The sequence below is a fragment of the Manis pentadactyla genome, chromosome 6 (assembly GCF_030020395.1).
Source record: "Manis pentadactyla isolate mManPen7 chromosome 6, mManPen7.hap1, whole genome shotgun sequence".
Classification (NCBI taxonomy): Eukaryota; Metazoa; Chordata; class Mammalia; order Pholidota; family Manidae; genus Manis; species Manis pentadactyla.
This window is the reverse complement of record NC_080024.1, coordinates 141907779-141922215: the sequence shown is the minus strand read 5'-3', so window position 1 is coordinate 141922215 and position 14437 is coordinate 141907779. Positions and strand designations below refer to the sequence as shown.

The following is a 14437-nucleotide window of genomic DNA, read 5'->3' as shown; positions in this document are numbered from 1 at the left end:
ATCCCTTTATGTTGAAGATATTGCCAACAGTTTGTATATACAGCCTAATGGCCATTAAGCTGGAAGAGTTCATCTACTTCAAAAGGCATGTTGTCATTTAAAAAAGAAAACACCAGGGATCGGGAAGAGCAAATTGCATTTAGAAGAGGTTTTTGTCTGTTTGTTTCTTGAGGGGAAGAAACAAAACAATTTATGAATCATAGAAAAATATAGCATCCTAGTTAAGAGGAACACAGGCTTCAGATTTAAGATAAAGAATTAACCACAGTTTCATAACTTAATAGGGGGCAGGCTTAGGAAGATATCAGTGAGCGTAGGTTTCCTTGTCTGGAAAATGGGAGTAACAACTCTCTCTCACGAAGAGCCTGAGTGTTAAATGAATTAACGAATGTGAAGGGTACTGCCAAGTGCCCAACACCAGCGGGTGAGCAATGAAGGGCAGGTAGGGCTCCTTATGAATAACATGTTGAACTCGCCTGTTTTCAAAATTAAGAGCATGGCATATCAACTTAAAGTTAAAGCACTCAATGAAAGCATGTACTCGTTTTTACATCTTAGCCAGCTGTTAGGTGAGAATGGACTATACTGGAGGGGAAGGGTCCCGGAAAGCTGAGGTAAGAGCCCAGGCATGTGCTCTGTGCTCTGTCAGCCAGTGGTTCTGGGTTTCTTGTCAGTCACAAGCCTTTAAAGAATCTATTGAAAGCCATCAGTCTTTCTGCAGGGAATGACATATAGATACACATCCACCTGACACTGCAGAAAAACCTCGAGGCCACAGACTTTGGGTTAACAACCTGTGCAGTAAACTTAGAAAGTACATATACATGGGAAGCCTCCTTTAGAAAACATCATGAAATTCATGCTTTATTCATACATGTATTTGAAAACTTTACTCTTAGCCATGTAAATGGAATATGTAGTGCTTCAAGTTTTGTATATCATAAAAATATAAATTCCTTAAAAAGAAGTGATCCATACCATTCTCTATTTTTTGTTAGCACCTGTGTGTCCCTTACCACATGATTACCTTCAAATGCAACCATTTCTGGGCACTTCCCTTTTCCTCAGCCAGTTTGTTAGCTCCTTGAGGGTAGGAACTGTGTTTCACCTCACTTTGCAGCTCCCAAAACAGCAAGCACAGTGCTTTGCACACATTGTGGACGTAGCATGGGAAATACCTGCTTTTACTGCATATGCATTTCCACTGCAGCTCCCTGCCCCGGTTGGTCAGAATGGTATTTCAAGATGTCAAGATATCTCCCACTTTCCTGTTATTCTTTACTTCTAGGAAGTTTTAAGAGCTGCAAAGAAACCCCCCACTGCTGACCTCTACAGACACCCTGAAACGCCAGCACAATGGCTTCCAATCTAAGGCACAGGGCTCCCTGGAGGTGTATTCTTGCCCAGTAATATTGCAAAAGGGAAGTAAACTTTCCTAAGTACAATGTTTTAAAGCATTTCAATCATCATTTTCTGGAACCACACTCTACCATTTCTATATTCATTACAGATAGGAGCATTCTGGCACTATAGGGACCTTGCGGGTCCCTCACTGCCCCTGTGGTTGGAACTCCAGAAGCAGCGTCCTCACACTCTGACAATTTTATCCTGAGAGCAAAAATAAACCATAAGTGGCTGATTTCTTGATATTTCCTATATCCCTCAAGGGCAGTAGATGGGGATATGATCACTTGCGCTCCAGTGAAATGAGAAAAAGGGGAAAATTAGTTAGGGTTCTTCAACAGACCCCTGGCCCTACAGTGGCCCCACAGCACACCTGCTGCTTCCCTGCAAAGCGTGACCTACCCTCACAGTGAGGACGCCGAGCGCGGCAAGAAATGCAGGTTCCCTATAGCACCATCATCCCTTCCCTTAAATAACTTTCTGTTTCTCTCAGTGATCTCATAAGTAAAATCCTCCTACAGCCACTCTCCTTCTTTGGCTCAAATGACAGCCTCTGGGTGACACAAAGCAAAGATTCCTACTGGAAGTTCTGGCCGGGCAGTTTTTATAATTCTGTAGGCCATGTGTGAGCATCAAGAGAAGCAGAGAGAAAAATGGATTACAGCTAATACAGAAATTTTGTACCTACCAATAAAAGTATGATATTTTTTTTTTCCCCCGGTGATCTGTTTTGGAATTATAAAGACATACAAATGTAAAAATTCCATACCTGTCTGTGACAACTTATTCTAAACAAAACATGTAAATAACAGAAAGTGAAGAGAATTTTCAAGTTAAACCTTTTGATTTCTAGCCTTGTTAGATGCTTATGACTTTAATCTACCAGCAATAATGACACTGATGTTCTAAAGGAATAATCTAGGTTCCCTAAGCCTTCAAACTTCCTCATCATATTCTTTCTGCTGATACTATGGAATAGGCCTTTTAAAATATGGTCATATGATAATAAAAAGGGATATATTCCTTTCTCAACTTATAATGCATTCTCTAATTTAGGGTTTATCTAACTGATGATTCTATGTAATATAGGTACTCCACAAAATGGACTAAAGTGATGAAAAAGCTAAAATTAAGATAATGATAGTACCTTCCCTATTGATAGATAAAGTCTCATGACAGAGTTTTATGAGTTGTAAGTTTTTCTCTCAGAATTTTTCTTAAGTCTTTGGTACCCAATAAAGGTTGTATTTTAATCTATATAATATGGAATCCAATTTTGTATAAAAATACACATTTACTTGTTTTATGCAAATGCACTAACTTACCATAATGCCTCACTGAGTAAGCAAGATGGAAAATGATGCTCTCATCTGTCATCATGACTGATTACTTCTTTTTTTTTTAAATTTTTTAATTTTGATATCATTAATGTACAATTACTCGAACAACATTATGGTTAGTAGACTCCCCCCATTATCAAGTCTCCGGCAATACCCCATTACAACCACTGTCCATCAGCGTAGTAAGATGCTGTAGAATCACTACTTGGCCTTTCCCATGCCCCCCCCATAATGTGTGTTAATAGTAATGCCCCATTTTTCCCCTTATCCCTCCCTTCCCACCCACCCTCCCCAGTCCCTTTCCCTTTGGTAACTGTTAGTCCATAGTTCATTCTTGGGTTCTCTAAGTCTGCTGCTGTTTTGTTCCTTCAGTTTTTGCTTTGTTGTTATAATCCACAGATAAGTGAAATCATTTGATACTTGTCTTTCTCTGCCTGGTTTATTTCACTGAGCATAATACCCTCTAGCTCCATCCATGTTGTTGCAAATGGTAGGATTTGTTTTCTTCTTATGGCTGAATAATATTCCATTGTGTATATGTACCACATCTTCTTTATCCATTCATCTACTGATGGACACTTAGGTTGCTTCCATTTCTTGGCTATTGTAAATAGTGCCACGATAAACAATAGGGGTGCATCTGTCTTTTTCAAACTGGGCTGCTGCATTCTTAGGGTAAATTCCTAGGAGTGGAATTCCTGGGACAAATGGTATTTCTATTTTGAGTTTTTTGAGGAACATCCATACTGCTTTCCACAATTGCTGAACTAGTTTACGTTCCCACCAGCAGCGTAGGGGGTTCCCATTTTTCCACATCCTCGCCAACATTTGTTGCTGTTTGTCTTTTGGATGTTGGCCATACTAATTGGTGTAAGGTGATATTTCATTGTGGTTTTAATTTGCATTTCTCTAATGATTAGTGATGTGGAGCATCTTTTCATGTGCCTGTTGGCCATCTGAATTTCTTCTTTGGAGAAGGGTCTGTTCAGCTCCTCTGCCCATTTTTTAATTGGACTGTTTGCTTTTTGTTTGTTGAGGTGTGTGAGCTCTTTATATATTTTGGATGTCAACCCTTTATTGGATCTGTCATTTATGATTATATTCTCCCATACTGCAGGTTGCCTTTTTGTTCTGTTGATGGTGTCCTTTGCTGTACAGAAGCTTTTCAGCTTGATATAGTCTCACTTGTTCATTTTTGCTTTTGTTTCCCTTGCCCAGGGAGACATGTTCATGAAGAAGTCACTCATGTTTATGTCCAAGAGATTTTTGCCTGTTTTTTTCTAAGAGTTTTATGGTTTCATAACTTACATTCAGGTCTTTGACCCATTTTGAGTTTACTTTTGTGCATGGGGTTAGACAATAATGCAGTTTCATTCTCTTACATGTAGCTGTCCAGTTTTGCCAACACCAGCTGTTGAAGAGGCTGTCATTTCCCATTGTATATCCATGGCTCCTTTATCATATATTAATTGACCATACATGCTTGAGTTTATATCTGGACTGTCTATTCTTTTCCACTGGACTATGGGTCTGTTCTTGTGCCAGTACCAAATTGTCTTGATTACTGTGGCTTTGTAGTAGAGCTTGAAGTCAGGGAGCATAATTCCCCTTGTTTTATTCTTCCTTTTCAGGGTTGCTTTGTCTACTCAGGGTCTTTTGTTATTCTATATGAATTTTAGAACTATTTGCTCTAGTTCACTGAAGAATGCTGTAGGTATTTTGATAGGGATTACATTGAAACTGTAGATTGCTTTAGGCAGGATGGCCATTTTGACAATATTAATTCTTCCTAGCCAAGAGTATGGGATGAATTTCCATTTATTAATGTCCTCTTTAATTTCTCTTAAGAGTGTCTTGAGGTTTGGCTTATTCCTAGGTATTTTATTCTTTTTGATGCAATTGTGAATGGAATTGTTTTCCTGATTTCTCTTTCTGCTAGTTCATCTTTAGTGTATAGGAAAGCACCAGGTTTCTGTATATTAATTTTGTATCCTGCAACTTTGCTGAATTCAGATATTAGATCTAGTAGTTTTGGAGTGGATTCTTTAGGGTTTTTTATGTACAATATCATGTCATCTGCAAACAGGGACAGTTTGACTTCTTCCTTGCCTATCTGGATGCCTTTTATTTCTTTGTGTTGTCTGATTGCCATAGCTAGGACCTCCAGAACTATGTTGAATAAAAGTGGGGAGAGTGGGCATCCTTGTCTTGTTCCCGATCTTAAAGGAATAGCTTTCAGCTTCTCACTGTTAAGTATGATGTTGGCTGTGGGTTTGTCATATATGGCCTTTACTATGTTGATGTACTTTTCCTCTATACCCATTTTGTTGAGAGTTTTATCATGAATGGATGTTGAATTTTTTCAAATGCTTTTTCAGCATCTATGGAAATGATCATGTGTGGTTTTTGTCCTTCTTTTGGTTGATATGGTGGATGATGTTGATGGATTTTCGAACGTTGTACCATCCTTGCATCCCTGGTATGAATCCTACTTGAGCATGATGGATGATCTTTTTGATGTATTTTTGAATTCGGTTTGCTAATATTTTGTTGAGTATTTTTGCATCTATGTTCATCAGGGATATTGATCTGTAATTTTTTTGTGGTGTCTTTGCCTGGTTTTGGTATTACAGTGATGTTGGCCTCGTAGAATGAGTTTGGGGGTATTCCTTCCTCTTCTACTTTTTGGAAAACTTTAAGGAGGATGGGTATTAGGTCTTCACTAAATGTTTGACAAAATTCAGCAGTGAAACCACCTGGTCCAGGGGTTTTGTTCTTAGGTAGTTTTTTGATTACCAATTCAATTTCTTTGCTGGTAGTTGGTCCATTCAGATTTTCTATTTCTTTCTGGGTCAGCCTTGGAAGGTTGTATTTTTCTAGAAAGTTCTCCATTTCTTCTAGGTTATCCAGTTTGTTACCATATAATTTTTCGTTGTATTCTCTCATAATTCTTTGTATTTCTGTGTTGTCTGTAGTGATTTTTCCTTTCTCATTTCTGATTCTGTTTATGTGTGTAGACTGTCTTTTTTTCTTGATAAGTCTGGCTAGGGGTTTATCTATTTTGTTTATTTTCTCAAAGAACCAGCTCCTGCTTTCATTAATTCTTTCTATTGTTTTATTCTTCTCAATTTTATTTATTTCTGCTTTAATATTTATTATGTCCCTCCTTGTATTGACTTTGGGTCTCATTTGTTCTTCCTTTTCTAGTTTCATTAATTGTGAGTTTAGATTGTTCATTTGGGATTGTTCTTCTTTCCTGAGGTAGGCCTGTATTGCAATATATTTCCTACTTAGCACGGCCTTCGCTGTGTCCCACAGATTTTGTGTTGTTGAATCATTGTTGTCATTTGTTTCCATGTATTGCGTGATCTCTGTTTTTATTTGGTCATTGATCCATTGATTATTTAGGAGCATGTTATTCAGCCTCCATGTGTTTGTGGGCTTTTTCATTTACTTTGTGTAATTTATTTCTATTTTCATACCTTTGTGATCTGAGAAGCTGGTTGATACAATTTCAATCTTTTTGAATTTACTGAGGTTCTTTTTGTGGTCTAGTATACGATTTATTCTTGAAAATGTTCCATGTGCACTTGAGAAGAATGTGTAATCTGTTGCTTTTGGATGATTACTTCTTAAAAGGCTCTACAGAGGCAGCAATAAAAACTTCAGCAAACTGCCTTGACGTTCATTCAAGGCTTTCACAATTTGGTCCCAATCTATCCATCCAAGGATTCATGTAATAGTTATTTAGAGAGTATTGCTATGTTACTCTAAGTGCTAGGGAAACAAAAGGAATAAGACTGAGTTCTTTTCCTCAAGAAAATTAATTCTAGTTTAGGAGATATGTGAGCTAACAGATAATTTTTATGTATTATGAATAGTGTTAGAATATTTATAAGCACAAGGCATCAAGACAGAACTTAACAGGGGCACTTAGCCCTACCTTAGGAGTATGAGAAGCTTCCAGGGAAAGGTGACCTCTACACCAAACCTAAAGAGTAAATGGGAGTTAGCCACTCAAAGGAGAGGATTATGGAAAGGAAACATTCCAGGCAGAGAGAACAGCATGCCTAAAGACAGGGAAATGAAAGGGGAGATGACTAGTTGAAGGGATTACACATAGTTCAACGTGGCTTGAAATTCTTTTGGGGGTAGAGGAAGGGGTTGAGTCAACAGGCTAGGAGGTAAAGAGGGCAAGGAGGATGATATATAACAGTGAGCATGAGGCTAGACAGGGTACTAGCATTCCCTTATATTCCATGCTAAGACTTTATTCTGGTGACAATAAGGAGCCATTGGAAGGTTCCAAGCAAAGGAGAGGTTTGATTACATTTTCATTTTAGAAAGATCAATACTCAGGTTGTCTTGTGATTAGAAAGGGGGAAGAGCTATTGCCTTTTCAATTTTGTTCTACTCATTCCACCCAAGTGGATTAATTAGGATCATAGAATTTTTGAATTGAAAGGGTTGGAGAAAAATATGATATATTTCTATGTTTTGGATGAGATAACTGAGAACTACAGAAGGCAAATTAGCTGCAAGCCTGGATAAGGAATCATTATACAGGCCATGTGTAATGTGGCCAAAACACATCTCTGAACACAATGTGAATCTTTACAACCATAACTATTCATGACAATCAACCCAACTATGGATTCAGAACTATATCCTTATGATCAATCTCCTCCTCCTCCTCCTGAATTAAGGAATAATTTCTGCTGCAGTTAACCAATGTTTCCTCCGAACAAAAGATTAAATAAATTATATGTTTATCTTTTCTTACACAATGGGAAGGTTGCCATCATTGGTTCACAGCTGAATATAGCCACACCAAGGTCCCTGTGACTGTCTTGGCTCTAATTTAGTTGCATCAGGCTCACAAAACGGTTAATTGTACACCTAGTGCACATTGCCTTTAGGCAGAAAGAGGTAGAAGGCTGAAGGGCAAAATGCACCAGTTAAGTCAAGCAACCTTTTAAAGTCTGATTACATTTCATTGCCCAGAATTATATCACACAATAATTAACCTCATTTCAAGGAAGGATGGGAAATGTAGTTTGTTAGCTGGCCACACTGCCATCTTCAATAATACTGATGTGTTCACATGGGATGGGAGAGTGCTATGGGGTAGGTAGCTAGCAATTTCTTCGACATCTTCTCTACTTACTCTAGAATGAAATTCTTTTTAATATAGCGTTTACTATCCCCACATTTAACAACCTATGTTATCGCATCTTTTGGCATTTATTCTGTTATCTAAAGCTAATTTTATTTATTTTTATTTTATTACCTTTTCAAATCTGCTAAATGAGTAAGTTTCCAGGTCCATATTAAATTTTTTAAAAATGCTTTTATTTTTGGCATAAGGCTTAGCACAGTGCTATTAATTATTTAATACATAATTGTTGCTTTGCCAAATACTGAAAATTAATTTTACTGTATGTGCCCAGCATGTCAACAAAATTATGCACAAACCAGAAATTTCTAACAGTCTGCTACAAATCTGTGCTGGTCCATGGCAAAGTTTCCATAGCTCCATGGTAAATGGTAAAGATATAAACAACACAATAAGTCTTATTCAAAAAGTTAAACTTAATTTAAAGGAGTGTTTATTCTAAGGTTATGTTCTTACCACTATTTTGGTGAATAAAAGATTTTATAAAGTGATAAACATAGTGGTATTTTTTAATGTTTGAACTCAGCAAAATAAAAAATTTAAGACACTGTTACATACCCTCAAGTTCCATTTTTGGAAATTTTACTGGCCCATGATATTGGAGTGTTTGGAAACATCAGCCGTTTGTAATAAATCTGTCCTGGGGAATTAGAAGGGGACCTTCTCCCACTATATGTATCACAACTCATATATCCCATTACTGGTCACTGATTCCGAACTGAGAGTGCCAAGAGGATATTGGTTCAACTCAGAAGGATATTAACAGGATAGAATTCAGCATTAGTCAAGTCAATCTGGGACCATATTCAAGGTCCAGTTATCAAATTATTAGTCTTCCTTACTTATAAGTGACTAGTACAGATGCTGTGCCAGCTTTATAGCAGGAATTCAGCATGTGGCACCCCCGACCCCGTGTCCAGCCAAAGGTTCAGTCAAGATGCAGACAGGCTCAGAACAATGGAAAACAAATCAAAACTAAACAAAACCCTTCAAAAAGCAGAAAGTACTAAAACCCAGCCCTGGATAAATCACAATTAACTTAGACCCTCTGGCTGTTGAGAAACTAATTCTGTTGTCATGCAGTCAAGAGTAATAACAATAGCTCATATTTTAGTGCTATTTTAGCTCAAGCTTTTTTAAAAAAAGTTTCCAACTTTAATCTTACTGTCTTTTAAAAAAGGTGCTACAAAAGAACACAGTGAGAAAATATTTACACTTTGCTGTAACAGCAAAACACTAAAAATGAGAAAAGCATTGAGACAGAGGTAAAGAAATAAAGCCTACGTAAGCTGTGGTTATAAAGCTGACAGTATTATACTACATACTACAACTAGCTTATTGCTTTGACAAGATGAATATTGTCCCATCATGAAACGACCAATGAAAAATGCCAATTAACAAAATTTTGTAGTATCTGGCTAGTTATGCTGAACAGCTCTTTTAAAAGATTAACATACAAGCTATAACATACACACACACACACGCACACACACACACACACCCTCTTTCTCTTTCTGTCTCTGTCTCTCATGCTATTAGGTATCATGAATTTGTTTTCTGGAGCATTTATTTAACCTTATCAGAAAGCACAGATTTATTTTATTAACATACTCTACCTTCATTGAATGCTTATTTATGAAAACACTTTATTAGCTATAAAGAGCTACAGTTATATATTTCTATAAGCATTGGGTATCATTTTCAGCATCATTAGATAATAAATAACACTTTCATATTGCTATTTCACTATTTTCCCTTCTTGCATTTCAAATACAAGGATAGGGACTAAAGCTGACAGCAGTACCTTAAATTCTCCACGCTACACTGAAGGACAGACTCCTTTCATTCACTTGAAATACGTACACATACACACATGCACACACACAGAGTCAAATGCCAGTTACAAACACAAACAGAACACTCAACACTGACTCAAACCTTTTTTTTTATACAACACAGATCTTATTAATATGACATGACTATGACAGGAACATGAATCATGCAATTTTTTTTTTACCTACTTTCTATTTGTGCTAACATGGCACTAAATAAGAAAGGATCATTAAAAAAGTTGTAAGGTTGATGATATTTTTTCCAGCTCTCCATTTGTAATTTGTATTTCCTTTTTTCTGGCTACGTTTTCCTTCCCAGGCTTCTCTTGAAGCATGAAAGCCTCTCAGGAATCCTGTGGTTGCCCCACAGGCAGCTTCTGGCACCAGATGTTACAGCCCTTTAGCAGCCACACCCCAAGGGCACTGGATAACTGAAGAGGCTGAAGAAGGGAAGGTGGAAGGACAGTACAGAAGAGGAAAGGGGATTCGGTTATGGAGCCTTCTTGCTGGAAGCAAGGAAATTTGGATTTTAGGGCAGCCAATGCTTACAGAAAACCAGTGGCCACAGGAGAAGTTTTTAAAAACTGGAAATTAAAACAGAAGCCAGAATGAAACCATGTTTATCAAGGGAGAATGAAATTTTCTTACAGGACTTATTACACACCCATAGCATTTCAGAGAATTTTTCAAAGGGCCCTTAGAGATCATTCACAATTATTACGCTGTCATGTTGGCAGATGACATATATAACCATTTTCTTGGGCTTTGGTCCCTCCTACACCGGTCAGCAGGCCTGGTGAAGACAGACTTGTTCCCCTTACATAAAAGAAAATCATGAATGAAGAAATGGCCACTAACTATCCTTGGTTCTGAATAGTAGAGAAGGGAAAAAAAGGTCGTATTAAAAATATATATATTAATTAATAGCTCAATTACAAGGAAATTCCTGTGGGAGATAATACTATATGCACTTTAAACCAAATGAGTTTATGATGATTTATGCCATTACAATGAGTGCAAAATGAATTAATAATGACTGGCCACTTATTTCAAAGTGTAACCAAGTAAATGAAGCCTTTTCCCACTTGCTAATGTCCATCAAAGAACAAGGATGGCAGGGTGCCATCTAGAATTCTATTCCTATGTTTTATACAGGTACTTGATTTGAGAAAAATAATTCCAATGTAGTGTGTATTATTCATAGATAATTAACAAATACTTCCATAACTACATGGTTTGTATTAATGCAGTTACTAAAAACTGTTTTTTTACATCATATATTGCATAAAAACAAAGTCATCATTTCTTTTAATAAAAAGCATAAATAACTTAATTAAATTAGGAAGTTCATTTAACAAAGGTATTTCAAAATGCATTAAGCTAACATCAGCTTTATCAAAACAGTTTTAATTCAAATTAATTGGCTGTTTCTTGTCCTATAATCAGAAAGGTATAAAATCCAAATGTTCTTTGTTACAAAGTACGTATTTTTTCAACTAAGTTGTGTCATACAGTGAAATCTGATCTCTTTTTGCTTTTGGTGTTTAAATGTATTTTGGATGGCAGACTAAATAAGAGAATCTTACCTTCCTATAAACAAAAGTGTGTTACTTATTGTATATAGCCTTTTTCTGCCTATGGAAGGTAAAAGTGTTGATTGACAATCTGGGGGTCAATAATAAATAAGAGAATAATAGAAGCAGATGTTTATGATGTCAAAGAAGTAAAAAGAAAAGAAAAGAAAAATCCATTAACCTGTGGAGTATCTAGTTGAATGGTCCAAATACTCTTATATCCTGTTCCCAAAAAGTATAGGATTGTTGAAAGGCATGAATGCTGGGTAGAAGGGAGGCAAGAGAAAGCCAGGGTTTAAGTTCTTGCTCTAGCATTTACAGCCGAGTGATCCTTTGATTCACTCAGTATTTACTAGTGTCTGCTATGCACAAGGCCCTGTTTTAAGGTGCAGGCCAACAAAGTCTGTTCTCACGAAGCTTACATTCTATTTGAGACATAAAAACCAAATAAACAAATAGATGTGCCAAGTAGCACTGAGTCCCAAGACAACAAATGAAGCGAATATGATCCTAGAGAGTGAGAGAGAGGGGAGGAATCTGCAGGAGGTGACAGCTGAACAAAGACCTGAGTGAAATGAGAAGCATGTGCATCCGTGTGAGCAGCATTCTAGGCTGAGGCAGCCGCACAGGAGTGACTGGATGGCCAGCGACAAAGGGGAGAGCGGGACATGGAATCCAGGAGGCAGCCGTGGGATGGGTCAGGAAGGGCCTTTTCAATGTGGGGTGTTAGTTTAAGTGTTATAAGAAACTCCTGGGGGTTACATGGAGAACAATCATATGACCTGCTATCAACTAAAAAAACAACTGGGTGCTCTGGACAGTATAGATGGCAGGGGGGAGAGAGCCAATAGCAGGCCAATTGGGAGGCTCACAATAGTTCAGGTAAGAGGTGATGATGGTTTGGACTAAAACAGAGGTGAGGGAGCAGTGAGAACTGTGTGAACTCTAGATTTAAAAAAAATCTTTTGCAAACATAGAGCAGACAAGATTCATTTAGGGTTTGGATATGGACACATGACAGAAAGAGAAGAAATAAAACTGATGCCCAGAATTTGGGCATGAGCAACTGGGTGAGTGGTGGTGTTACTCAAGTGAGTAACAACAGGAGAGATGGAATTTTTTGTTTTTGTTTTTGAAGCTGGAGTAGCATTTCAAATTGAGATACATTCGAAAGCTCTGAAGGCAGATTTCGGATAAGTCATTAGATGTGTCTGAGTTTGGAGACCAGTGTAGAAACCAGGGCTAGAATTAAAAATTTGAAAATCATCCACATAAACATGGCACCAAAGCCATGAGACTGGATGCCTAGAGAATGAGGGTAGGTACAGAAGAACCTTCTCAGGTTGAAGAGAGGGGCTAACAAAAAGTGGGAGAAACAGGAGAAGATGATGTCATTGAAACCAAGGAAAGTTTCAAGTTTTAATCCAGCTGGAATTACATGCCAACGAGACACAGAGACAGGGCTGAGGATGGGCAATGTGCAAGTCATTGGTGATCTTACTGAAAAGGTTTCGGCAGAGTCAGAGGCAGGAAAGCCTAACTGAAGCACATTCAGGAAAGAATGGCAGCTTGAGAAAACAGGGAAGGCAAATGTAGTCAGAGTATTTAGCACAGAATGTGCACAATTATAGAGATTATTTTTATTTCCTGTGACAGTGATTTCTCATAACTACTACTGCTAATTCGGTGTCCACGCAGCCTTCTATAGACACAGAACGATGGATGAAACAGCTGTGAGTATCTGGTCTATGTGACACGTATTTCTCATCATGTTCCACGCACAGCTCCTTTCAGCATTCTCTGGGTCTGACCACCTCTAGGAACTGAACAGTTGGAGTGGGTCTCTGACCTTCAGAGCAGACCCTGGCTTTCTCAGAGATCAAATTCAACTAACACTATGGCTTCACTCACGTGTGATCAGGAACCCTTCCTGGTCGTCTGCAAGCTATTATGCATCCTGAGAGAGGGGCTTGCCAAATGGGATTCCAGGGTTCTGAAGATGCTGATAGACCTCCAACACAGCAGGCTTACTGTTCAATCAGAGGCTCATTTATCTTACTCATTTGCACTACTCTAGGGCTTTAGAATTTAGTTATTATTTAAAAATACATGAAATAAAACAATGACATTCTCCAAGAAACACTGTTATTGTTAACCAAAAGTATGGCAGAAAACTGACATGTTTCAAAATAACTCCACAACTGCTTCCTCTTTTTAAATAATTCACACGGCTAATTAAGTAAGTTAGCAATCATTACAAGATAAATCACAAACTAATTTTATAGGTGGTCTAGTAGACATTAAAATCATACAAAAAAAATTACTTGCTCTCTTTTCTAGTAACCACAGTAAAACATTCAACTGGAAGAAGAAACTCCTGAATTTTAGCCCTTTATAGACATATAGTCAAAGATTAGAAATAGTGCCCCTATAACAGACACTAAATATTAAGTTAGCTGTGATATGGACACGAGAATAACCACAGGAGAAGTAAATTCAGAATTGTTTCACATGCAAGCAAATGCACGAATATCAACATCCTCCGTGCAGGCGCTCTAAATGTTTCCTTCCCACACATTTATTTTATTGAAGGTGAGTAAGGGGGAAAAAAAAAGATGAGCAAACAAAAGTCACTCTGCTGCCCGTTTCTCAGTCTGGACATCTTTGTTTAAGCTTTGACTTGGCTTAAATGAACGAATTAATATTGACAAAAACATCAACTAAGCTAATGAGTTGTTAGTTAAGGCAATAAACATGTCACATTAGAGTCAGCGCAGTAAAGAGGTAATTAGCCCTGGAAAAGCCCTGCTGATTGGAGCTGCGGAGATCCTCTGCTCTTAACCTTTGAGTCCATTATCTAACCCGGGAGTGGTGGCGATGTTAATGGGGACTCGCCAGTAAACAGCAGCCTTGCTGGAGCAGCTACGCCTGCGTTCAGAATTCTGGGATCAAAGGTGTGCTGGTGGGTTTACAAGAAAGCCATCAACGAAGCTCCACGAGAAGCTGGAACAGAGCTCTTTGGGGGATAGATGTTCACGTGAAACAAATATATTGCGGAAGAAATATGTAGGGGTCTGAGCATTTTTAAACAGGATACATAGCAATTATTTA

The 14437-nt window shown here is 37.8% G+C and overlaps 1 protein-coding gene across 4 annotated transcripts in view; it reads right to left on the bottom strand.

Moving 5' to 3' along the window:
- The window catches only part of WDR7 (WD repeat domain 7), a 374749-nt gene that overhangs the window by 105039 nt on the left and 255273 nt on the right, over nucleotides 1-14437 (bottom strand). The window lies entirely within an intron of this gene.